This window comes from Cimex lectularius, unplaced genomic scaffold (assembly GCF_000648675.2).
Source record: "Cimex lectularius strain Harlan isolate CLEC.00 unplaced genomic scaffold, Clec_2.1 scaffold41, whole genome shotgun sequence".
Lineage (NCBI taxonomy): Eukaryota > Metazoa > Arthropoda > Insecta > Hemiptera > Cimicidae > Cimex > Cimex lectularius.
The window spans coordinates 2509867-2535631 of NW_019393011.1; the positions used below are offsets into that span (position 1 = coordinate 2509867).

At 31.9% G+C, this 25765-nt stretch overlaps 1 protein-coding gene across 5 annotated transcripts in view; it reads left to right on the forward strand.

The window, feature by feature from the left end:
• LOC106663893 (small conductance calcium-activated potassium channel protein) overlaps positions 1-25765 on the forward strand; it is a 444847-nt gene that overhangs the window by 14647 nt on the left and 404435 nt on the right. For 3 of the 5 annotated variants that reach the window (XM_014389122.2, XM_014389120.2, XM_014389123.2), the window contains exons 2-3: positions 4987-5059; positions 11020-11053. The gene's annotated coding sequence lies outside the window, so the exon portion shown is untranslated. The remainder of the gene's footprint in view (positions 1-4986; positions 5060-11019; positions 11054-25765) is intronic. The other 2 variants (XM_024229796.1, XM_014389121.2) reach the window with 2 other exon arrangements.

Below are 25765 nucleotides of genomic sequence, written 5' to 3' on the forward strand. Positions count from 1 at the left end.
TTCCAATTTATTTCTTTAAATTACATATTAAATCTAACAGCATTTTGCTAATTTAATTTGGATTGTTCAACACAAAGTCTATAAAGTATAATATTCTTTCTTGAAATCAAATTTATAACTAAGTTTAAACCATTTCTTGGTACAAAATTATTTAATAGTAAATTTTGTACTAATTTTTAATTATTTTCATCAGCTTATGCTTAATTATATAATTACTCAATTAATTACACATAATTTTTTTGAAATGAAAAATTTGTGTCAGAGGCGAGATTCGAACCCACGATTTTCGGCTAAATACGACGCTCTACCACTTGCTACCGTGACTTTTTTTTAAATTTATTTATTATTTTTTTTATTGGCCTTATGATCTTGCATATTAGCCATGGTACGAATTCTTGTGTGTTCAAGTTCAAATTGGGGGTTATCGGGAAAAAAGGGCCAGAGGCGACGGTGGGAATCGAACCCACGACCGCGGCGTCAGAGTCTCTCATGCTAACCACTCGGCTACCGCGGTCCCCCAGCTACCGTGACTTCGATCGCCTGTGCCACAAACTTCTCATTTCAATTCCCCGTTTATATCGAAGCCGAAAGTTGTGGGTTCGAATCCCGCATGTGACACAAATTTTTCATTTCAAAAAAATTTTGTATAATTAATTGAGTAAGTAAATTTTGTCTTAAAATCTTTAATTTATACTAAAGTAAGCTTAGATAAAAGTAATTTATTAGTTTTGATTTTTTTTCAAAAAAAGATATCAACCATTTAACCATTAAAAATGCCAATCTAACAAAAAAATGAAAATATATAAAAATTAGATATAAATTCTTTTGAAGTTTTCTTTGAATTAAAAAATTAATTCTATTCAATGTTTTATTTACATTAGGTTTTTCAACAATACTAACAAAAGTAAAAAAAAAAAGTCAAGCGGTGCAGATGGATAAGTGTTTGTAATAATCCTTGACCTTAGGACGTGAGTGGCGTGAGGAAAGTCAACTGTACAATCATTACCTCTGAGTTTTTTCTTTGTAGTTTGCTCTATCTCGTCTCTAAAGACAAGTTTTAGCGACATTTTCTACAACTAGCGTCAGTCGGGAGATAAAATTACTTTTTGGACTTTTGCATGCTAGTTGCAATGAATAGCAAGTTAATTTTGTTTTTAAAATAGAAAACATTTTTGTTATTAGTATATTGTTTTTTGATAAAAATATTCTTTATTTCTATTATGGTTTTAAATATGGTCCGCAATAATTTTCCTAGCGAATCAGTTATTGTTTTGAGTTTTAAGATCATATTATAATTGAAAATGGAATTGTCTTCTCTGGTTCGTCTTTTCAATTAAGTCGTTCCGAATTTACGGCCGTATTAATTGGTTTTCTTTATAGATGATGCTAATTATGAAAATGCGGGTGGGGGGCGCATTTGAAAATTGTCCCTTGTAAATTATTTCTGAATTGACTGAATATGCTGAATATTCAGGACCGTCAACGTTTTTATGCTGTCCACAAGCAAACTCTATTTAGAAATTAAAATATCGCTTTTTAGTAACCGTTGTGAATCCATTTTAAAATCAAAGGTCAATTACTACGAATACAAACTTATGTAGAAGACTTAGAAGTTGGTATTTATGTATACAGAGTCTCATTTTTGCATTTAATAATGCTAAACCTAAAAATTGAGTGGTTAAAGATGAATAAGCAATTGGGCAGCAAGCAATTGACTGAAGTATGAGAGCGCAAAAGAAAGAAAGCGAGAGAGAGAGAGAGAGAGAGAGAGAGAGAGAGAGAGAGAGAGAGAGCGAGAGAGAGAGAGTGTGAGAGAGAGAGAGAGAGGGAGAGAGAGAGTCGTATATTTCGGCTAAGTTTGAAGTTTATGTACCACCCAAGAAAACACAGGACCGACCATGTGACATAGGCTAAGAAAGCATCAATCATTTAGTGTCAATTAAGAGCGATCAAACTAAGTAACACATGTCACAGACTAACAACACACGTAGAGTCAATTTTATATTAACTTCACTACATGGGAAATAAACGAACATGCTCGCCGACTTGGCAATGTACGAGACCAATACACCGATAAAACAAAACAAATCAAAGCATAAATAAATTGCGCGTTTCTCACAAATCATTTTCGACTGTAATAACTCTGCGTTGAAACAAATGAAAACGAACGGACGGAATCGTGACTCGTGACTTTTTATCGAATCTAAAAAAAGGCATTGGTCAGAGAAAAACACGGTGAGAACAGATATTAAACGACTGGACAAAGCAATCTGTAGAAACGGACCATGTTGACCGTAAACGATTACGCTTCGCGCAGTAAATGTGCAATTTTTCACTAAAAAAAAGGTATAACAGTTTTTTAAAGAAAGAATATAGCACAGGCATATGCATATATGGGTTCATAAGAATATGATTTATAAACAAAATTATTAGATGGTATTAAGTCTGTAATTTTATAACAACTTCTTCCTCTTCTTTCTGAGCCCGACGAATATTTTTACAAGTTTTCTGGATATTTTTACGACAAAAAGTTTGTAATATTATATGTTACGGTTAGTCTTTGTAGACGACTTTTGTGGGAACGTTTTCTGATCAAATCCAATATCCGTTTATGTCCACAGGATTTTTAAACGCGAAGGACCAGATCTATGCTTGGCGAGAAAGTGTTTTGTGATCGTAACAAATGGCCGAATGATATGAAGACAGTTGAATGACTTAGATTATTAAATGCTTCGTCATGTTTGGCAAGGCCTTAAACGATTGTCAGATGCTTTTAATCATGTTTTTCCTTTGGAAATGACTTAGAGATGGACTGTTCTTTCTTGTTGATAAAAAAAGAAAGAAATACACCCAAGTGTACGGACACAAGTTGATTATACAACAAAGACTGTAGAGAGTTATTAATTGGAAGTTAAACAAAACCTGATTATACTATTATCTAAGATCTTGGTTGAGATGAAAAAGCTAGTGTACTAAGATTTTAAATATAAAGTAAAATTAATTTAAATAATTAATAGGTCAATTATGACTACTAATACATATAAGGATTGATAAATAGAACGGTGAAATTTTTTTGAATAGCTGAACTTATATTAAGATTTGTTTAATCTGATAACCAATATAATTTAAAATTAGTATTTAATTTTAACAAATTTCATAGAAACAGGAAATTAGGTCGTGTCAACTAATCCGACGGGTTTGATCGAAATCACGATACAAATAATTAAACTTGTCTCCCGGGAAAGTGGTCAATTTCCATAAATCACGAAACGTAACGGACGAGTTTAGCTTTAGTAGGCGCGCTTCCGTAAAATACTGTCATAAAAGGTTTTCTGTTAAAGTTGATGAAAGAAATCCAACACCAAGTTCAGAGCAATTACAACATTAGGGGACTTTGTGTGAAGCTTACCTACCGGAGGGGGAAAAAGGCTAAAGACGGAAATTTTTTTCGTGTCGTTCTGCTACATTTGCTGGACAAACAAGAGTATCAAGTTCTGTGCAAAAGACACTATGCAAATTATGAGAAAGGAAATCTTAACATGCTATCACAATTATAAAGCGTTCATAAAATTATAAAGTTAAACTTGAAGTGAAGATTAAGTATGGAATAATTATATTATTGAATATTATCATTTTAATGTTAAATGTAAATATAAATATAGACATATTAAATTGCTTACTTGCTAAATATACAAGAAGCAAACAAAAATCTGGTACTTTCTTCCAGGCTACAAAATTTAATCACAAGTGTTAGGATATCACGTCATAATTTTTCATGTGGAGATTCAAAATCGTTATTCGTAATTACCAGAAACTATTGTCTATTTTTGAATGAATTGGAAGTGAGAATTTTAAGTATTGTATTCATTCCCTATCTGTTTATCTATATAATATAATGGATGGACGAGAAAATAAAATAATAAATCTGGATTTACGGTGATTAGAGTAAATGAGTCATATTTACAAGAAAACTTAAATTTAGTAAATTTTGCCCAAACCATATAATTCAACGAACATACATTAACATTTTTAAATGTTTACCAATAATCCACGTGTGAAAACTTACCCCTCTTTCTCTCGCTCACCCTCACTCAAACTCTCTCCCTCTCTCTTTCTCTCTCGCTCATATTCTCTCTCACACATTCACGATTATATTATTTTTTCATTTCTTCGTTCTGTAAGAACCCAGAAGAAATAGCTGACATTCTTAACCCAATATCTATCTAAAATCGATCATGGCATAGGGTGTTGCTAAGAATAGGAGGGCTAAGCCTCTAAGCACCTTATCCCTATCGGTCCAGGACTTACCAAAATCCCCCACAGACCCATAGAAAATTGTTAAAATTTACTTACACATTCTAAAATGTTATATAACCCCTAAGCACCGTAAGCATTCTCATCATTTAAACTATCAGACTTAAAAATAGTCTATAAAATTTAGAAAAGACGAATTTATATCAAAGGTTCATTGTTTTTAAGATTTTATATATATATANTATATATAGAGAGAGAGAGAGAGAGAGAGAGTCAATAGAGTTGTAGTTATACTGGTTTTTACTTCCAACCTAACGGAACCAGGTAGGTTTGTTGTCAGTGAACTCTATTTCAAAGCTCTTTTTAGAATAGGCTGTTCCTAGAATAGAATTTATTGGTAGTTGGGAGAGGTTAACGTTAGAAAGTTTAATGATAATGAGTCTCGAGTGGTCTAGACTAGGTCCATTTATAAACTTCGCCCACAGTGAAGTCCTCTTTAGTATGACATTTAGACTAATAAAAGCAAACTAACAAATTGGGAAAACAAATTGTCTTACCTCCAAATATGCAATAATTGGGTGCCTTTTAACATCTGAACGTTTATTTTATCGATTAACCTTTCAAGGTCCTGTAAAGTGGTTTGTAAAAAACTGTGTTCACCAGTTCTTTATCACTTGTCTCATAAATATGTATGTGATCATTCAATTTCATGCCTTGTTTCATTTTTTCCAGTAGACTATCGCAATGAGTGGTACAAACATTTCACTACTGCGGAATCGGATGAATCAATTTAAACTGACAAGAGGTAAATTAAAAATGTAATCATTTAAAATTTTTTAATAAATGTAATTTGACACAAATAGTGATAAAGCAACTGTACAATAAATTAACTGTATTTGTGAATAAATTTATCTCATTTCTAAAAAGCAAGAATGTAAAAACAAAGACTGATAATTTTATTTTACATGTCTACTATATAATATTTGTTTTTGGTGTTTGTATTTCAAGCTTTTATAATACATTTTGGGTATTTGCTAAACGTTTATTCATACGTAGTTTTAGTACAGAGTAATTAAACAGTAGATGTTTTCTAATCTAAAATCAATAGAAAATATTTATTACCAGCATTTTTAGTAATGTGTTAAACGAGAAAAAAAGAGAAATCTGAAAATAATATGTGGAACGCGTAAATCATTCTAAGACAACTACTATATGCATTATAGCTCAATAAAATAGAAAATGAGAAACTTTTGACCAGAAATTTTGATCTAATCCCGTGACTAATAACTCTTATAGATAATACTTGTGTAGACAAACCATAAATTATTCGGAAAATTCAGTTATATGATATGGAGCCGTGATAAATGTTTTGTAAGTATCAGAGAACGTACGAAGAGTGCCTACGAAATGAAAGATTCACATGATAGCAGAACAACTTAAATTTCAAGTAGTGAGTTTATTACACAAAAGGACTTCCGCCGGTGATAAGTTGTAAAAGAAGAAAATTACGGCCATTAATAAAAGAAATATTAAAAAGTAATTGCGATATAAAGTTCTCTTACGACTCAAAAAATATTCAAGGATGAAAGTCGAAATGATGACAACGTAAAATTACTTGATAAGAATGAAAACTGTTCAACTGAAAAGACTAATAAAAAAGCTATTTATAAGAGACTTAATGTAATATTATAATGATTATTTGGAGATCGTGAGATGCGGTCTGGTGTGACGTAGGCTTTAGAAAAACACTTCCTTTTCATGCTAACGTTTCGATCTTTATTGAGATCATCTTCAGGGCTCAAAGTGTTTGTTTTCCGTGTAGATGTGTCATTCTTGTCTGTCGGGTTGAGAGTGCCCGAAATACGTAATACGTAATATAATAATTTAGAACGCTCAATAATAATCCTAAAACCATCTATTTTGTTGACTATTTAAATTATGAAATTATTTAGTCAGAATGCAATAAGAAACAGATATTTAGAGAAAAAAATTCTGGAAAAGGTTTTTTAAGTTAGAGCGTATTAGTTACAAACTAAGTGAATAAATACAAAATACAAAGTAATAACTAATACTATAATTAGTACAATAGGGCGGGGGGGGGGCGCAACGGTTTAGGCGTTGACACGGTGCTCATAACTGTAAGGTAAAGGTCTCGGGTTCGAACCCAGAGGCCCTGCATTCAAACCCGACATACTTACAAATGGTTTTTTTTTCAAAAACACCGGCACCTTGAGGGTTGTTGTTGCGAACCCTCATAAAAAAAAAAAATGGTACAATATTTGGCAGGGGTAGGAGAGATAAAGTTGAGGTCACCAAAAGAACGCAAAGCCCGTCTTTTTCTTTCCTATATTCCGGAATATATTATTTAATCATTTCGGCTCAAAACTAACAAATATTCATTTTATATAAAGTTAAACTTTAATAAATAAATCAAATGGGAAGCAAACAACAGTAGAAGGTCTAAACCAAAACATGTGGCAAAGTAAAATTATAGAATTGGACAGATATATTAACAGACACGTTTTGTGGGTATTTGCGTAATAAATGTAAATGGAATATCTTATTTTTCTTGAAATTTAAGCTGGAGTGTTTTTGCTGGGCAAAGGAAAAGTGTAAATTTCAATCCATCAATTTTTGAAAAGGTGATTTACCAAGAGATTCGAATTTATCACTTGGCCATCAGAAACCAACTAAAAGTAAATCGCTCACCCATCCCATTTACTAGAATCACACAACATGACCTTTTTGCAACCCTTTTTTGCCTTGGCAGTAGAAGAGTTGGTTACCCAGACAAAACTGAGTTCTGTACGATTCACACTAATCATTGTGAAGAATATGTTTCAATTTTTTTCAAACTATTATCTTCTTACAAGAATTGGTTCCTGGCCAACTCAGGCTGGAACATTTCTTACAATAAAATTTTTTCTGAACCGCCCAATTTTGCGACTTAAATTCAGTGTTAAGATTTTTATGAAGATATTTCAAACTATTAAGCTTGTGCTTTAGAAGATAGGTTAAACAATAAAAATTGTAAAACGCCAATTTACTATATGGTTAAAATTTTAATCTATTGTTTAGCAAAATATACAAATTTCTGTCTTCAAGTTAGATGTATCGACCCCTTTTTGACACTCTGGATCAAGGAATGGTCTTGAAGAAATAAAAATGAATATTAAGTTTCTTCTGAAGAACGTTAATGCTAATGTCTTAATACTTATTTATATCACGTTTACAATATTAATTCAATCAAAACCGTATTCAATTTCTTAATCTTTTATTCATATTTCATTCACTTTGTGTCGATAATCTTTCAATTCATTTGAATTTAAAAATAAAAATACAAAAAGAAGAGACAAATATCTTTTTCCTGTTCTCTTTGTATTTTCCTGCGAACATGGGTTGCCGGGGAAAGACAAGGGGGTGACAGGGGGTTCGTGTATGAATGACTGAATGAATTTTCATCATTTTTGCGCGTTCTGGCATTGATTTTATTTCAAACATAATACACCAATGTTATAACTTATAAAGTACTCAAGTTCTCAAGCAAAAACAATAAAAAATCAGTTTTGATAACACCTTGTTATTGGACGCAGGGGAAAGATGGAATATGCGTGTTACTTCTTCGTATTTGGTAAAGTTTGTTTTGGCTGTCGGCACTACAGAGATTTTAAACGAATTGGCACCAAATCAGTTTCTTACCTAACATGTAACCTACACGGGTGCGAAAAGTGAACGCGCAACTCAAGTAGAACAGGCCAAAATTTAAAAAACAAAAATAGGCACGGGACATTTTATCACATCCCCTCTTCTTCCAAAATTTTTAAAATTATGCCAAGCCGTTTTTCTCATTATACGAATCAATCTTGAATACCACACGAACTTTCAACTTGGAAATGCCATTACCATGGCCTCAAAAGAGGACACAAAGTTGGATAATGTCAGGGGAGGAAACATTTTCTATTTAAATGAATTTTTTCTAATTAAATAGAAGATTTATTAAGTTATAACCGTGTGCCCGTCGTAGAACAAGTTGAAAAGAATCGAGAAATTCTTTTTAAATCAGCTTACTTATTACGAGAAAGTAATTTTGGACAGTGTTGGCCTTTCTGAGAAAATGACAAATGTATAAATATAAATTAACTTTACGGAATGATTAAAAAAACTATGTATTAAGTACATTTACATCAACATGCAAGATGATATGTAACAACTACATTAAGCCATTAAATAATTATAGAATAATTACCAATAATAATAGCAACAATCAATCATTTTTCATTAGAGGGATCCATTTACATTTCTATGTAAAATTAATTATCATTTATTAATTATCAATTCATTATCATAAATCTGCAATTGTCTTTATAATATTTATATTTAATAGCTTAAATCATTAAAAAACTCGGAGATTATCTATGTTCAATTATTATTTTCATTATCATTGATGATTTTTGTTTATGACTAAAATCCGGTATAAATTTTCGTATTTGCTGAATTCGGAAAAGTGATAAATAAACAACCACGTCCTGGAACACGGATTGCCCATTATACTTTCGCACCTTATGAAAGCTCATGGATTCTTTCGCGTTTATGTAAAAAACAAATGAGTTTTCTGTAAAAATACCCAATTAGAGTTAATTCCTAAAATTAGTTAACAAATTAATAAAAAATACCTGAAACAGACAATGGCAGGATAATACGATTGAAAATATTACAGGGTATTCACACTAAAAAAATACCGTGACAAAGAATTTGCACAAAAACTATCGAATATAATTCTGACGACAGAACAAAACTATTTTAAATTCAAAAATTAAACGGACAACACACCGAATTATGAATAGTCAACTTTAGTCATACTCGCAGAAGTAATTTTAGAAAACTTCGGCGAGAAATAGTTGTCCAAAATTATGAAAAAACAATCCATTATGTTTCGTGTCCGATTGAACAAATAACTTCTTTCAATTAATTAATATTTATGCAAGGTATTGGTTGAAATAAAAATTAACGAAACACAATATTACACATATACTGCCTGTAGTAAATGTCAACAGCAACATAAACCACACACAAAAAATCAATACTAATAAAAAATATCGAAAGCTAGCATAATGTTCTGAAATAAATTTATTAATTATATTTACCTGTTTACATTAATATTCAGATATTATTTAATTTTAAATAACTAAAAGATTGGTACATTCAATGAACATTACATTCTATTAAAAAAATATATTTAAATATCGATAGGTTGCTAGTAAAAATAATTTAAAAAAGTAACATTAAAAGAAGCAATAATAGGACTCAGCAATCCCACCAAAAATGAATCTTTAGGTTTTCGTTGCTTGCCATACATTGGCTAACTATCAGAAAAGGTAGGGAAAATACTCAAAAGAGAAGGTTTTAGAGTAATTTTTAGAGTTACGTGTTCACTTAGAATCAAATCTCTTTAAAACCTATTTCAATTTCCATTTAAATACAACAGTGTTACCCAGATTCAACAAACGGAGGGAACTAGAGTGGTTTGAGAAATTTGAAATAAAAAAGCAAAAATTAAACATGAAGATAAATGGATAAATAATATAATAAATGTTGATTTACCTGCTGTTTTAAATATGTACTTAAATAATATTTGTCATAGAAATTAATCACTAATTTAAAAATGGTTTCTTACAGTATTATTAGGGTAAAATTTCGTTGCGTTCGGACGTTCAAAATTGAGCGGCAATAAAATCAGCTTTAATAGTAATTCATGTCGAAAGACGATCGTTGATACCGGCAAACCGTGACTAGGAACTTCTTTTAAAAAATTTGAACAATATACTCACCCCATCTTATTTCATTCTAATTTATTTTAAACTCATTTTGATAAACAGAACTTTTTTCTCGAACGATATGACTCGACTAAAGTGAAAAATGAACAATTCGCAAACGCTCCGGCAAAATGGTAACATTAATCGTTGCACGACCATCATTGAACGATCATTGCTAATGGTCGCACCGAGGGAAAGTTAGAGTTACTTATAGATTTAGAGTTACTTATTAATTAATCTTTTTATGTAAGGATTTGGTTGTAATGAAAAGTTAGTGCCACGAGCGGGATTCGAACCCACGACCTTCGGCTAAATACGCCTCTGCTATACCACTTGAGCTTGAGCAGCGGAGTATTTAGCCGAAGGTCGTCGGTTCGAATCCCGCTCGTGGCACTAACTTTTCATTTCAACCAAAACCTTACAGAAAAAGATTAATTAATTGAAAGAAGAAATTAGGTCAATAGACCACTAAATATAATGGGGTTACTTATTAAGTTAAACTTCTGTAATTATCGTAGCAAGTATAAACTCTTTTCTTCTAATTAGACATATAAACAGTGAATATATGTATAACTAACTAACACATAACTTAAGTAGCAAGTATTTTTAAACAACTAATGAATAAAGATTAAAAAAATAGTAGTTTTAATTTTTAGGTGTTATTATGTATGTGCATGATTCAAACATTTTTTAATTATTTGTGAAATCTACATTTCATAATAATTTATTTGCTAAAAATGAGCCATTTAATTTAAGGATTTACCCTTTACCCAATTATGAAGATACTTTGATTTCCACATATCATTCAGACATGTGCTTGTAAATTTTACCAAAGAAACCAAAAGGTTATTTGGTAAAAATCACAGCCATTTTTAAACTTATTGTTTTGTAATTTGTAACAATTGTATAATAATGAATGAACTATAAGTTGATCAACATTTTTATGTTTCAGGAGATTTGGATGCATTCCTTAATAGTACCTAAAGGTAGGTGAAAACAAGCTATTTTTAATTTTTCAAACATATATTCGGCATTAAAAAAGAAACATAATTTAGCAATTATTATAAAGCAGTGGTTTATTAGTAGCTTAGTTTCTTTAAAAAATATTTATGGCAAACGTTACGTGAAATTTCTCTTCCATTATATGATACTACTCGTACATTACCGATTGCTCGTAAAGACTTAGCGAATGTTTCAAAATGTAATAAATGCGAAAAGTTTAGGAGAAAAGTCGAAACAAATTTCTCCCGCAGTGTCCGGCGTTGAACTTGTCGACTTTGCTAGGTCAAAGGTTCTTGTGCATAATATCAGTTTCCTTCAAATATTGATAGTCAACTTTCACAAGAATTTTATATCCTTTACCCTAACCCTTTTACTCTTCTTAAAGTCAACATTTGGTGACAACATCCCGGTTGCTAGACGACACACTCACCCTTTCCGTTCTAGCAAACTTTTAACATTAATTTTCAGGAGGTTTTTCTGGCATAGTGTTGATATATTCTTTTTTTTAAAACCATCAATTATAGGGTTTTCTAAAGTTTTCCATTTTAAAGATATTTTAGGAAGCTGCATGACTTTGATTTTCAATCAATAAGTTCGGAAAATGTTTGTAAAATTGCATATACGCGAGCCTCGTTAGGGTAGAGCCTAAGATTGTCCTCCATTTTTTAATGATTATGTTTAGTGTATGTGTATATACATATACTTTTAGTACATGTGAGACCTATTTCTTTAACTTTTTAAATTTTTATTGTTAGAAATTTTTTTTCTAATATATTGCGTTGAGTGTACTTTCTATACATACAATGGTTGAATTAATAAATAAATAGTAAAAAAAGTAGGAAGTTTTTATAGTAGAAAAATAATTTATAATGGTGTAGCAAAATGTGGAAGTTAGTTTATTCACCGCACCACTAAGTAATGCTTTGGCATTACTTGTCATGATTTATACATGAACTTGCAACAGGCACGATCTCATTAAATTCTTTTAAAGCTATACTCCACGTTGGTAGATTTAACAACCGTTCAATATGAAAGGCAATTAGCCTACATCTAAAATAGACGGGGCATTTTTGTTGTGCCCGAAAGTGTATAAATTTTATCGGTAAAATAAACCGTAACAATTACCGCGGCGTTTGTCACACAAGGGATTTCATCCGTGTAGTTTACGCGTTTCTCTGTGATGTTAATAAAGGGAAGTTTCAAGTTGGTAAACGTATCGTGGCGGTGTTTATATAAACATTTGTTCTCGTGAGAGCAATAAAAATAAATCCTAAACCAACATTTGGCCAGATGGTTTCTCAGTCAATTCAATGCTAAAATAATTCTTAATTTACCTATTGATTTGATTTTGAAGTTAACACACTCAGCAAGATGGGAAACAAGTTTTTAAGCGTGATAAAAAGTACTTTCTTGGACTGATTATTTTCGTTGATGGATAACATTTGTTACCCGATTAAAAAAAATCTGGTGTAAAAATTAAAATTGCTATACATCATGATTTTTTAATGTTTTGATAATGAATATTATTAATTATATATCGAAGTCACGATAGCTCAAGTGGTATTTAGCCGAATGTCGTGGGTTCGAAGCCCGCACGTGGCACTAACTTTTTCATTTCAACCAAAACTTTCCATAAAAAGATTAACTAATTAAAAGAAGTCATTTGGTCAATAGACCACGACATATAATGGAATTATTAATTATTTGTAATAAAAATATAACATATATATAAAAATAAAGTATTTGTAATAAAAATAGTTTTTGATGTCGGGTATTTAGGGCGTGCAAAATTGTATGTATATGGATTTATACACTAAAAGACAAAAATCGGACACTCGTATATTGCTGTGTATTTCAAACTATATGTACTATAATATTGTTATATTAATTGCAACATATTTATTTTAATGTAAACCAAATTAAACGAGATCAGAAATTCATGAATTTTAATAAAAATTATTTAATTATGACGGTTTGAAAGAAAATTCACCAACACATCGGAAAATCATTTGATAAAATTTTTAGTTAAATGATAAACTATCCATAAATAGTTTCCCCTGTTTTCGTCAATTTTGTCAAGGCATCGTAATTAAATAATTTTTATTGAAAGTGATGAATATCTAATCATGTTTAATTAGGTTCACATTAAAATAAATATGTTGCAATTAATATAACGATAACAGTACATATACTTTGAAATAAACAACAAAATACGAGTGTCCGATTTTTTGTCTTTGAGTACATCATGTTTAGCCAAATTTCGAAATCAACAGGCTATGTAATGTCTTATTTATACAGGATGTTACAGGGTTAAATGTCAAAACTGCCATGGGCGATTCACTAAATAAAATGTTCAAAGCCACCAGAACGAGGTTTCTGTCTTGTCTCTTTCCTGAGATATTGACATTTTTGTGATTTCAGTGTAAAATCAGATTTTTTAACGTAAAATCCAATTCCTTAACTTCAACATCATTAAAATAAAAATCTTAACTTTATTTCGCAAACTGCATTAAATTTTCCACAAGATATCAACATTTCCGAGGAACAATTTTCGCTTCTGAATACACTATACTTATATATATAATAGCTTATAATACTTATAAATTAATGTAATTTTGGTGAAATCCCCAAAAATTTTGATGGAAAAGTCATTGCACGAGCCACAATTGAGCATTACAAAAAATTGGTTTGGCCATTTGTTATTTTTGAGCTGCTACTGTGCATTCAAAAGTGCGAATTGTTCAACCGAAAGTTTTTAGCTTTTGGAAAATGTAATGTAGTTTGCGAAATAAAGGTCAGATTTTTACTGTAATGAAGTAAGTTGAGAAATTACGATTTTATTTAAAAAAAATTGATTTTAGACTAAAATCACAAAAATGTTAATATGTCAGGAAAGATGCACGATACAAAACCTTGGTGGCACTGAACTAAGTTTTATTTAGTGAATCCCCTGTAAAACCCTGTATAAAAAAATAAAGAAAGAAAAACCTTCGGTTCCAGAAGATATGGTATACAAAAACAGACACGTAACATAAAAAGCCATCACACAATGTACGCAATCTAAAATATATGAAAATTAATGATATGGTTACAAAAATGTTTTACAAAATAAAATGAAAACTAATTTTTGACGCCCGTCCAAATAAAAATAACAACAAGAGATTTTTAGAAAAATAGAAGCCCTGAAACAGATAGAGAGATGTTATTGTGGTTTTCAGATGGAGCTAAAATAAAACATGGAGTAGGGACTAGAGTCAAAGTCCCAAATTTTGACTTAGGGAAACCACTTGGTCCCAAACCATTGATTCTCCAAGCCGAGATGAATAATATTTTGTGCTCAGAAATGAATTAAATGGTGCTCATATACATATTTTTGGATAGCCAAGCAACTCAGAAAGCCTTAAAGTCCTCCACCTTTACCTTAAAGCTGAGAATACCTGCCCTATCTGCCGCATCGGGGATGAATTATGTGGACTCTGATGTTGGTAGCAAGGATTGGGAATGGAAGTGAACATAAAGACTTAACCAACAAAATAGGAGCATCCCACACACCTTTTGAATCAAAATTCCAGTTTGAGCATTCCTTAGCAGCTAGTAAAACAAAAACGTACTTCTCTCTCAGCACACAAGAATTAAGGAAAATAATAGGTTTTTATATTGGTCACTTTTTACTCAACCGACTCCAAGAATGAGAAAAACAGGGTCAGATATCTGCCAACTTTATTATGAAAAAGCAGAGACATCGGAACGTATCTTACTTGACGACAAAACTGCCCGGACGCGTTGTAGCCCCTTCAGAAAGGCGATCCTAGAAAAATTATCGAAGAGGAATCGCAAAAAGTGCAGAACTACCTTAAAGACAGAGCACTTTCCGGGGTATAGAAATAAAGAAGGGACTATTTCTACGATAGATCTATTAGTTCGCAGTGTAAAAATAGTAGATCAAAGTCACCAGTGACCAGTAAAAAATAAATAAAAGTGTTATGGGTTCAAATTCATGACCGCTGAGATTCGAACCCGGGACCCTGATGATGGGTCGTCGAGTGAACGCTCTTACCGTTGCGACACCGAGCGACACCCCTAATATTGTCATTTGTCTATCTGGAGTTTCAGTCTTCATGGATGTCATTAGACAGGTGAAGAAAGAAGAATACTAATTGTTGGTTTCACCAAGCATTCGGCAACTTATAGTGCCATCATCAGGGCCTATTTACTAAAAATTAAAAAATATAAAAATCCTTATGAATAAGGTTCAACAATTTTATTATTCATATGGATTTTTATTAGTGAGGTACTATTAAATTTTATTATAAATTATTGTTTTTGTAAATTTGAATAGTGTATATTAATAATTATTTATAATTTTATATAGATGACTATTTTTCACCATGTTAAATGTAGTATGCTGGCCATGTGATTCAAAACCTTAAACCCAAGACGTTTTTACAATAGTTTTACCATGTTAATCGTTTTCTGCACTCTTGGGAAAGTATGTACATTATTTTATTTTGTTAATTGGTAATTGTATATTATTTATTTTTTATATATTTTTATATTTTTTAATTTTTAATAATAGGCCCTGATGATGGCACTATAAATTGCCGAAAGCTTGGTGAACCCAACAATTTGTCTTCTTCTTTCTTCACATGTCTAATGACCTCCATGAAGATTGAAATTCCACATAGATTATCTGCAGAAACATCATATATGTACAGTTTTAGCGACAATTTACAATAATTATTTCACAACTATAAATATATTTAACAATATATATGATAATGTACTGGCCACTGAAACTTGAATTTTACATTAATGACGTTACATGTTTATCCAATATGGTTTATCAGGTGCCTAAATCCTGTAATTGTTGTTGAAATTGTATCAAAATACAGTTCCCCCTTTATTCACGACAGCCAAGAGCTGTGAATGATTCCATTCATTTGGAATTATCTAATATTCGGTAACCTGAAATGGAGTTTGCGAGACGGAGAGATAGGCTTCGATCAAACACTGAGCCGACTCAGAAATCTAACATTGTTTCCCATTTCCGGCTAATCTGTTTTAGCCAGTTTCCCCTTTCTCATCTTATTGGTACGATCTCTTTGACAAAAGTGGCTTCGATCGAATTCTAAACTGTTCTAGTGTATAAAACTGTAGGAAATAAATAATAAAGTTTATTTTTTTAAAGCTAATTTGGCACACAATACGTATGAAGGCGTGGACTTTCGATATATAAAAGCTGGCGTCACTTTATTACACATTAGCAAAAAACGTTTTAGTATCATCAAAAGAAATTTTTGATATATCTTTAAGATCTACATGTATATTTGTCGGTATAACAATTGAATAACAAAATTTAGTACCATCGCTGAAAAGACTTACAGAAGAAACGCGTATGAATGAAATACAAGCTAGCGAAAATAGATCAATACAATAAAATGATCAATGTCAATTGTTTCCCATTCGGAGTCATATATTTCATCTTTCATTAGTTATTCAACGTCCATTTAGCATTTTAACTCGATCTCTGGTTTTTCTGGAAGACTTTTGATTTTTAATGAAATAAAGAATTCTTGTTTAAAGTGTAAGATGTATTGACCATTTTTTTACTCAAGAATAATCTGGATCTAGATATGATCAAGCGGATAAAAACCGATACAATTAAAGAATTCTTCTCAGAGGTATGATATATATTGCAAAAATAGCTTTCCTAGGTACCATAGCTCTTTCCTAGCTAGTGCGGAGAAATTACATCAGATTTCTTCTTAAAATTCTTATGTATTCCCCAATGATTTTTGTTTCTTTTTTGAAGTAAAGAATTTCCCATAGTACAATATCCAGATCTACATAGCTCAAGAAGGGGCTTTTTAAGTACCATAGACTTTTCCTAGTTGTTGCATAGGTTACAAAGGATATGTTCTCTGTCTTACAACTTAAACATAATCGACATTGGTTATTTGTTAGTAGTAAGATTTTATGAAAAGTGCTATTTTACTAGAGCATATTCCGTAAATATAGCTGTTAGCATTTTTAATTCCTTTCTATTATGTAGGATGTTATCTTTGTACCATTGTTTAGTTTGAAAAGTATTCTCTGTGCATCATTCCTGGCTTAAGTTCCCATTAATTTTTGTGTTCTTTAGTAACCCAATATTACAGTTATTTTTTAATGTGGCTAAAACTTATGTCACAATATAAATTTTATCTATGAGTTGTTCCGAGACAGCATTTTTAGATAAACTCGTCGCCTGAAATTTCCTTATGACATGGGTCTCACTTTAGCATTGGGCTATGTGTAGATCCAAGTTTTTTAAGGCTTTAAGGCCTTTATTAATTTCAGCACCGGACAATTTTGAGTTAATCAAGTAGGATTGGAAAGCCCTTAGAGAAACCAGATTATCTGATAGTATTATTACTGATAGTTAGGCACCGTTATGCCCATACCCGTACCATTTCCCAACTTTGTGCCATTTGGATACCATAGAAGGGCTCCAGGTTTATTTTATTTTATCTTTCCAGTTTGCACTCTTTTTAATAAATATGTTGAGGGTTTTTTCAAAGTTAAGTATTTTCTCTAACGTGTCAGCGATAATCTTAGCCATGCCTGTAATTTTAACATTGGCATACATTTGAGTATTGGTTCTATGTTTCGCCAGATGGATGAATTTCAGTTCTTAAATTGCTGTCATCCTTTACATAAAATTTATTTTTTCATATTTTTTCAGATAATCCAACGCCACAAACATTAACAATATTAAAGTAGAAAACTTATCATTGAGATATTTCTCGATACAGAGATAAAACTACCAAGAAATACATTGAAAATAAATAAACCTCCAAAGTTTCCTATTTTATTTAGTGATAATTTTCCTCTACACTTACGTCGTGTGTTGAGTTATATTATTACATCGAACAATATTGGGTGGAGGAGAAAAGTTTTTCCTTACCGGACCGTTGGAACCAATTAATAATCTGCTCTGTTTATTGACGCATTCTTAATTACTTTCTCATTAATTACGTTTATTTGTAAACACTTCGCCTACAAAATTAATCGGTATCTCGGATGAACGAAAAACTTGCAATAAGGAAAATGACAACCATCATTTCAAGTGGAATATACTTTAAATTTAGGTTGTACAATTTTACCAATTTTGCTTAAGATTTTGTTAGATTTTAGATGCCAGGTAAAAACTGTAATAAAATCAACAAAGGTTATAAAGAATGTAAATAGAATTCAATTATTTTTTAAGAACTGGAATTCACACAGAAATCACCTAGTTAGTTGATTGTAATTTATGTAGTGAAAATAGCGAAACCTTTATTATGTTAATGTAAATGTTAAAATTTAAAGGGGTAGGTGTAAATATTAATTAATAATAAAGGTTTCGCATTTTTTTCTCTAACAAAAACGTCTTTGAAAATTGTGTATGTTGATACTGCATTCTATAAAATATTTAATTTGTTAAATGGCGGGTCAGAGTTGTTTGCCATGAGCAGAGTTTAAGTTAGAACTTTATTTTTGTCATTTGCTTTCCATGCAGAGAAACAAGAAAGAAGTAGATTGCCTAAAATTCAGCGAGTTAATTAAATTTATGTATTGCAATTAATTAATTTTAAAGGTTCCTATGGTGATATTAAACTGTTAGTCTTCTCAATGAACCCGTCGGTCCTCCACTAAACAATTCGGAGATTTTCCAAAACGAAACAAGAACCGGGAAAAGAAATATCAAAAAAACACACGTAAAATATAAAATATAATGTGGCCTTATGAAATCAGATAAAAAGCTATATTTACAATAAATGCCGTGTAAGAAAAGCCAAAAAAAATGTCTTTGTTAAAAAAAATATAAAAAATTCCTCTTTACGGAAAAACAACACAATTTTAACTTAGGTAAATCAATTCAATACAAATACTATTTGCAAATACACTTCATTAAACAAGGAGCGGCACACTCCAGGAATTAACAAAAATAAAGGAATAGGCTCACCGTTGTTGACTCCAGCGTCTCCAGCCACACAATCCTCTCTACCCGCTTTTCTTACCACTCTTCGGGCTAGAAGGTCCTCACCAGGGTTGTTTGTATACCAAACAAGCAAAATTTATGCATTAATTAATTTTGCTACCTTACAAAATTTCAAGTACGGATTTGATTCAAAGAATCTTTGTTTTTTTAAAAAATATTTATTTAGAAATCGTGAGATGCGGTCTGGTGTGATGTAGGTTTCAGAAAAACATTTTCTTTATCGTGCCAACGTTTCGATCTTTATTGAGATCATCTTCAGGGCCTGGGATTTACAAACATTGTTTACATTTAACAAATACATTTTGGATGTGGAAAAGTGAATTTATACAATGCAAAATATAGTATTTCTACTCACTCAAAGTGTTTGTCTTCTGTGTAATTGTGCCATTCTTGCGTGTCGTGTTGAGAGTGCCAGTGAGATTTTGCTGTTTTGTGTTTATATGCGTTGAATTTTGAAGGGGTGGGGAAGGAACTTTGAGTGAGTAGAAATACTTTGATTGAATATTTGTTAAATGTAAACAATGTTTGTAAATCCCAGGCCCTGAAGATGATCTCAATAAAGATCGAAACGTTGGCACGATAAAGAAAATGTTTTTCTGAAACCTACATCACACCAGACGCATCTCACGATTTCTAAATAATTATCGATTAACGGTCACTAATCACCACACATAAAGAAGGTAAATAAATTTCCTCTATACATTACAGTTTACATGGTGAATCCAAAAAAGACTATATGGTTGACCAAAATGTTTCGCACGTTTTAAGCTGTTCTGTAAGCATAAAGAAGTAAAAAAGATTACATAATATTGCGATTGAATAGAAATCATCTATTGTGAATAAACTTTTCTTCAAAACTTTAGACGTTCTTAACGGGAGGTTAAACTTCGTCACCTGAAGATTTGATTAGATTGAAGGTTCCTCGCGGTTGAGGGCCTTACAGTTTGTGAAGTGTCACAGAAAATATTGGCCAAGAGAAGAAAATTTTTCTTTGGAAAAACTCTCAAGAAGGTCGACGGCCTATCCGTAAATAAACCAAGGTATAACGAGTTTTCCATTTACAGAGTCGTGAGTACACCGACCGCCTCGTTTGGGTGCCAAGCTCAATATCTGACAGAGATTTTTGAGCCTATTTTTGTATATTTATTATGTTTGTTATGTGTGTTTGCTGTAATGCTGGTTTTATAAGGTTTAAGTTTACGTCTTGGATTCTCAATTAAACGCGAATAAACTTTTTTTGTTGTAAAAAAAGTATCACAAAAGACAGTAACGTCACAATAAAATCTAAAGAAATACAAACAAGAACGTATGTAAAAATAATACGGTATTATGTACTATGTGGGTATTTTAGTATTTTTTAGTTGATACATGATCGATATTATTATGTCCATCTTCCCTAATGCATTTGAATTTAATAAGATAATGACTCTCAATCATATTGTATTGCATCTAGTCGGTCGGTCAAGTATCATGTTATCGTTTTGAGAAATTAGATTTTAGTTTTAATGCTTTTACAAGGGTTTGGGCCAACTGAAATTTTCTAGCCCGCTAATTTTGTGATTTTCTAACACATCGCTGTTAAAAATTACAAAACATACACGATGACTACATGGGTTTAGTGCGTGTTTAGTAAAACGAATTCCGAGAGATAACGACTAATTATCTTTGGCACGCGATTCATTTCTACATTGCAATTAGGTTAAGGACGGAAGCCAATTTTCATCACTTTTATGTTAAAAAAATGAAGAAAAAAAATGGTTGAGTTAACTTATAAGAGTTCGTTACTTAATGTTATATTTCATGGACTTCAAGGCAATTTTCAAATTAGTTCAATCAGTAAAACAATGGTATACCTCCTTAATTAGCTAATATCAAAACACACCGGAAATAAATAAAATAGAAATCAGAAATAAATTTCTAAATGTTAAAACGTTTAGAATAAGCACTCAACACACTAAAATATGCTACGCGATTGATTTAATAAACTAAAAAATATAAAGAACCCGATGGGGTTGAACAGCCGGTTGCATGAGTTCTGTCGAAATTAGGCCGGCTGTAAATGGTGTTTGATATAATTGCTTGATGGCTTGATCGATATGGTTCCTTAATAGCAACCACTCTTTTCTCTGAAACATTTCCCAACACGCTTTTAATTTATGCAATTGTTAGCTGGAAGATCAAAGGAAAGCGTGTACGAGAATGTGGAATGTTGCCTTGTGTGTAATGAAATGAGATTTTTCCTCACCCTTCAAGGGTCAAAGAGTAATTTCCTTCTGTAAGATTGATTAACACCTTCTTTGAAATGTTTTACAATAATTAACTGTTTAATTGTATTGATTGAAATACTGACAAATATATGACAAGTGATAGATTATAATGAATGAAATCGTCAAATAATTAATTTATTATATATACGAGGTTACTTGTGTCTCAAGGTGCTGATTTTTTTTATAGCCTATTTATTTATTAAAACTTATTTAGTTATTTTTAAAGCCTATTTATTAGTATAATATATATATATATATATATATATATATATATATATATATGGAGTTACTGGGTTAAATGTCAATACTGACATGGTGAATTCACTAGATAAAACGTAGTTCAGTGCTACCAGAACGAGGTTTCTACCTTAACTCTTTCCTGAGATATTGACAGTTTTGTGAGTTTAGTATAAAATCTGATTTTTAAAAATGTAATTTCTCAACTTTAGCGTCATTAAAATACAAATTTGATCTTCAGTTTGCAAATTACATAAAATTATCCACAAGATAATCTTTACGTTGAAAAATTCGCGTTTCCGCCAGTAGCCGGTCAAAGAATAAAACAATCGCAAAACCCATGTTTTTTAAAATTTCTTTTTCTTGAAATACTCAATTGTGGGTGTGCAATGACTTTTTCCATCAAAATTTTCGGGGATTTTACCAAGTTGCCTTATTTTATACGTATTCCAACGACATACTCACATTTACATTTTTTAGAACTATTCTTAGTTAAATATCCTTTGTAAGGTTGAAAAACCTTTGGGGTGGCTCCATCAGTGAAGAATCAAGATCAACGAAATCAAATCAACAAACATAATATTTACCCTAAACAAGAAAACGCTCCCATCAATATACCTCAACAACGTTCTCATCCCAATTGCGAACCAACCTCGGACTCGACCTGGGCAAACGACTGAAGTTGAACCCCTATACACGACTTAAGCGCACAGATTGTAACATACGATTTTCCATGCTTAAACAGACTCGACAGACGATCAAAACTCTCACTAACAAACAAAAGAAAACTTTACATTGCCCTCCTGGCCCCCATTTGGACATCCGGACTTGAACTTTACGGAACTGCTAATCCAACCTCAATCGGATCTAATCCCTTCAATTCAAAATCCTCAGAATAGTAAACGCTCCTTTCTATGTGTCCAATCATACCATCCTACCGACCTAAATGTTCCTCTTGTTACCGAGTTAGCCCAATCCCTCTGCAAAACGTTCCTTTCCAAACTACCCATCATCCCAACCCTTTCGTCAAAAACCTGTCATCCACCTTATTACCTAATAATCCCAAGAGAAGATTGAAGCGTCGGTGGCTGAGCCTTAACACTTGACATCTGTCTCCTAGGACGGAGTACATCTCGCTCATCGTATTGATGTACTAACGGCTACCATCACTGCATGGTAGCTGTTCAAGCTTTCATGCTATCGTTATTATGTTTATATGTAAATATTACATGTTTTACTTGTTGCGTCGAAGAATGTAGTTGTAAAAAAAAGTTAAAAAGAAAAACGTGATATCGAACCCAAGGAAAGCAGCAACCCACGATCATCGTACGTGTCATATTTTTAATAAAAACATTTATTAGTTGGTAACAAAAATCAGATCTATTCTTTTCAAAAAGTGTACATAATTAAAGAAAAATGACAATGAAAATGAAACTTCATCACATTATGCAGTTTTGCAAATGAACTGGCGTATTGTTCGAAATGCTTTCCTTCGTGTTGTACATACAAGCGCGAACGTGGAGCAACCGACGTGGGTGCATGGAGGACTTCTTCCCTTCTTTCCCACCTATCATTCCTCGTGATTCTACATTCTCTATGAGCTATTCTCTTGTTTTGATGGGTGTGCTGTACACTGCACTTTTCAGATTTTGCTGTATGTAAAAATCTATTGGGTCAAATCAGGGCTCCTAGCTGGCCATGCCAAAGGTTTATCTAATTTTTGTTACCAACTAGTAAAGGTTTTTATAACAAATATGACATGTACGATGTTCTTATATTGCTACTCTACTTGGGTTCGATAGTATTTAACTCCATAGAACCCTGTATAACGCTGGATTCGAACCCGGGACCTTACAGTTATGAACGCCGTGTCCAGGCCTAAACCGTCGGTGGCCGCTCTTTGGACTTCTTTCATAACGATAAATCTTTCGCCTTTTACTACTTTTCAACATTAATCGTTCTCTTGGTGGAAAATTTTTAAAAAATCAATTCCAACATGTTTTTTTTCATACATGTTATAATTTAATACTTTTGCCTGTAGAAGTAACATTAATATTATTTATTTATTTTCATTTATTTACAAACCATTGCATCTGTTTCTGTGATATTTAGCCTGATAGTGAGAAGTTCTGTTGTCCGATTGAAAATATTTTAGTCTCTATTTTAATATATTCAATTTCCATTTATTGTAATATCCTTGCATTCTTCCATTTAATTTACCGCGGTGCCCAATCAGTTAGAGCGTCCGACTCGGATTTGCCGTGCTAGGGGTTCTCGGTTCGAATCACTGCAAAGCTCCTGGCCTTCTGAAAAGCCATTAAGAATAGTAAGAAAAAAGTATCGTATTGTGATTTGAACCATCTTTTTCGACACCTAAAAGGTAGTTGAAGCTCCCTTTGGCAGGAATTATTTCACATTAAAAAAAAGTCCTTTGGCGGATGTATAGTGTCATGTCATCGTCAAATAGCAAAACGTGAGCTGGTATATCTACAGAAATATTATTATTATTATTATTATTATTATTATTAATTTTTTTTTTTTTTTTTTTTTTTANCGCTGGATTCGAACCCGGGACCTTTACCTTACAGAGATGAGCGCCGTGTCAATGACTAAACCTTGCGGCCACCGACGCCCCTACAGAAATATTATTAATGTATAGATTGTTTAATACGAAGTTAAGAACAGTCTACTTATTACCAGCCGGGCGGTTGATGAATTGTTCAAACTGTCGCAGAAAGTTTATTTTTCTAAGAAGGAAGCAATAAATTGTAAATAATGCGACAAGTAGCCTTTTGATTTGGTCTCTTAGCTTGACTTGATATATTTTACCGAACGCCTGTGAAATATTTAACGATAATGTAGAGTGCATGTTCCTTTCAATTTTTTTTTATTAATCTTATACACTTAACCTCTTTGGTTGGTATGTGGTCGAATGCTGAGGGATGAACCAAAACTGCCTGTGTTGCAGACATCCTCGCATCACTTACTTCTGTAATCCTTGAGTTAATTAATTTTTCCAATATTTTACCCTAGGCTGGTAACGTACTCAAAGGTAGCTATTCACTTCTCTTCCTCCTTTAATCATAACTTTTTTAACATTCAACCTTGTCCCGAGGAATATCGAGTACATAGGTCAGTGAATGTGACCAGACTTTCATGGTTGTATCGGGTCTTTTGTTTATGTTAGTTTATTGGAATGAATGTGATTTATTAGAGTTAAAGGACGGGCCTGCTCCGTGGATTATCGAAACTCTGGGGTGGGTATTTATTCCTTAAAGATCTTATGATTTTTATCTTTCATATATGTTATTACTTTTTTGGTTCTTTATAATTCTTACGACAATATCTCAGTAAATTCTTTTAGTTAGAAAACATGCAAAAAAGGTGAATGACAGGTTCTGCATCCTATAAAATGTTTAATTTGTTAAAGGGCCGGTCAGTGTTGTTAGGCATGAGTAGGGTTATAATTAGAAGACATAAAAATCGTTATATTTTGTTAAATACTTTCAGGGTGCAAAGTCAATGATAAGAAGTAGGTTGTGTAAAATTCTACTGTTAGATAGAAAATTTAAAAGTTCTTAAGGTGAGTTTAAACATTAAGTTAGCCTGTATGTTTCATTGACTTAATTGGTCTTTCAGATAATAAAATTATATGTAACATGTAATATTAATAATAAGATTATAAGATTTAAGAATGTTTTATTATTATTACATTAGTATATATCATAAATTCACTATTTTTCGTGGTCCGCTTGACCAATTAATAACATTCAGTTAATTAAGGTTTTTAAGTTGAGATAAAAAGTCAGTGTCACGAGCGGGATTCGAACCCACGACCTTCGGCTTGATACGCCGCTACTCTACCACTTGAGCTATCGTGACTTCGATCCCCTCGGGCACTAACTTCCCATCTCAACCGCACCTTTTGAATTTTCCATCCTTTTTGCCATTTTTCAAATGTCGTGTAATTGGATTGGATTCTCGGCGACAAATGAGATGGCCACGGAGAGCTTTAGTGAAGTGTACTTCATTTTAATCAATTAAATTCACTATTTTTCGTGGTCCGCTTGACCAATTAATAACATTCAATTAATTAAGGTTTTTAAGTTGAGATAAAAAGTCAGTGGGGGATCATATCATATATATCATAAAGAAAGTTAATAAAAGTA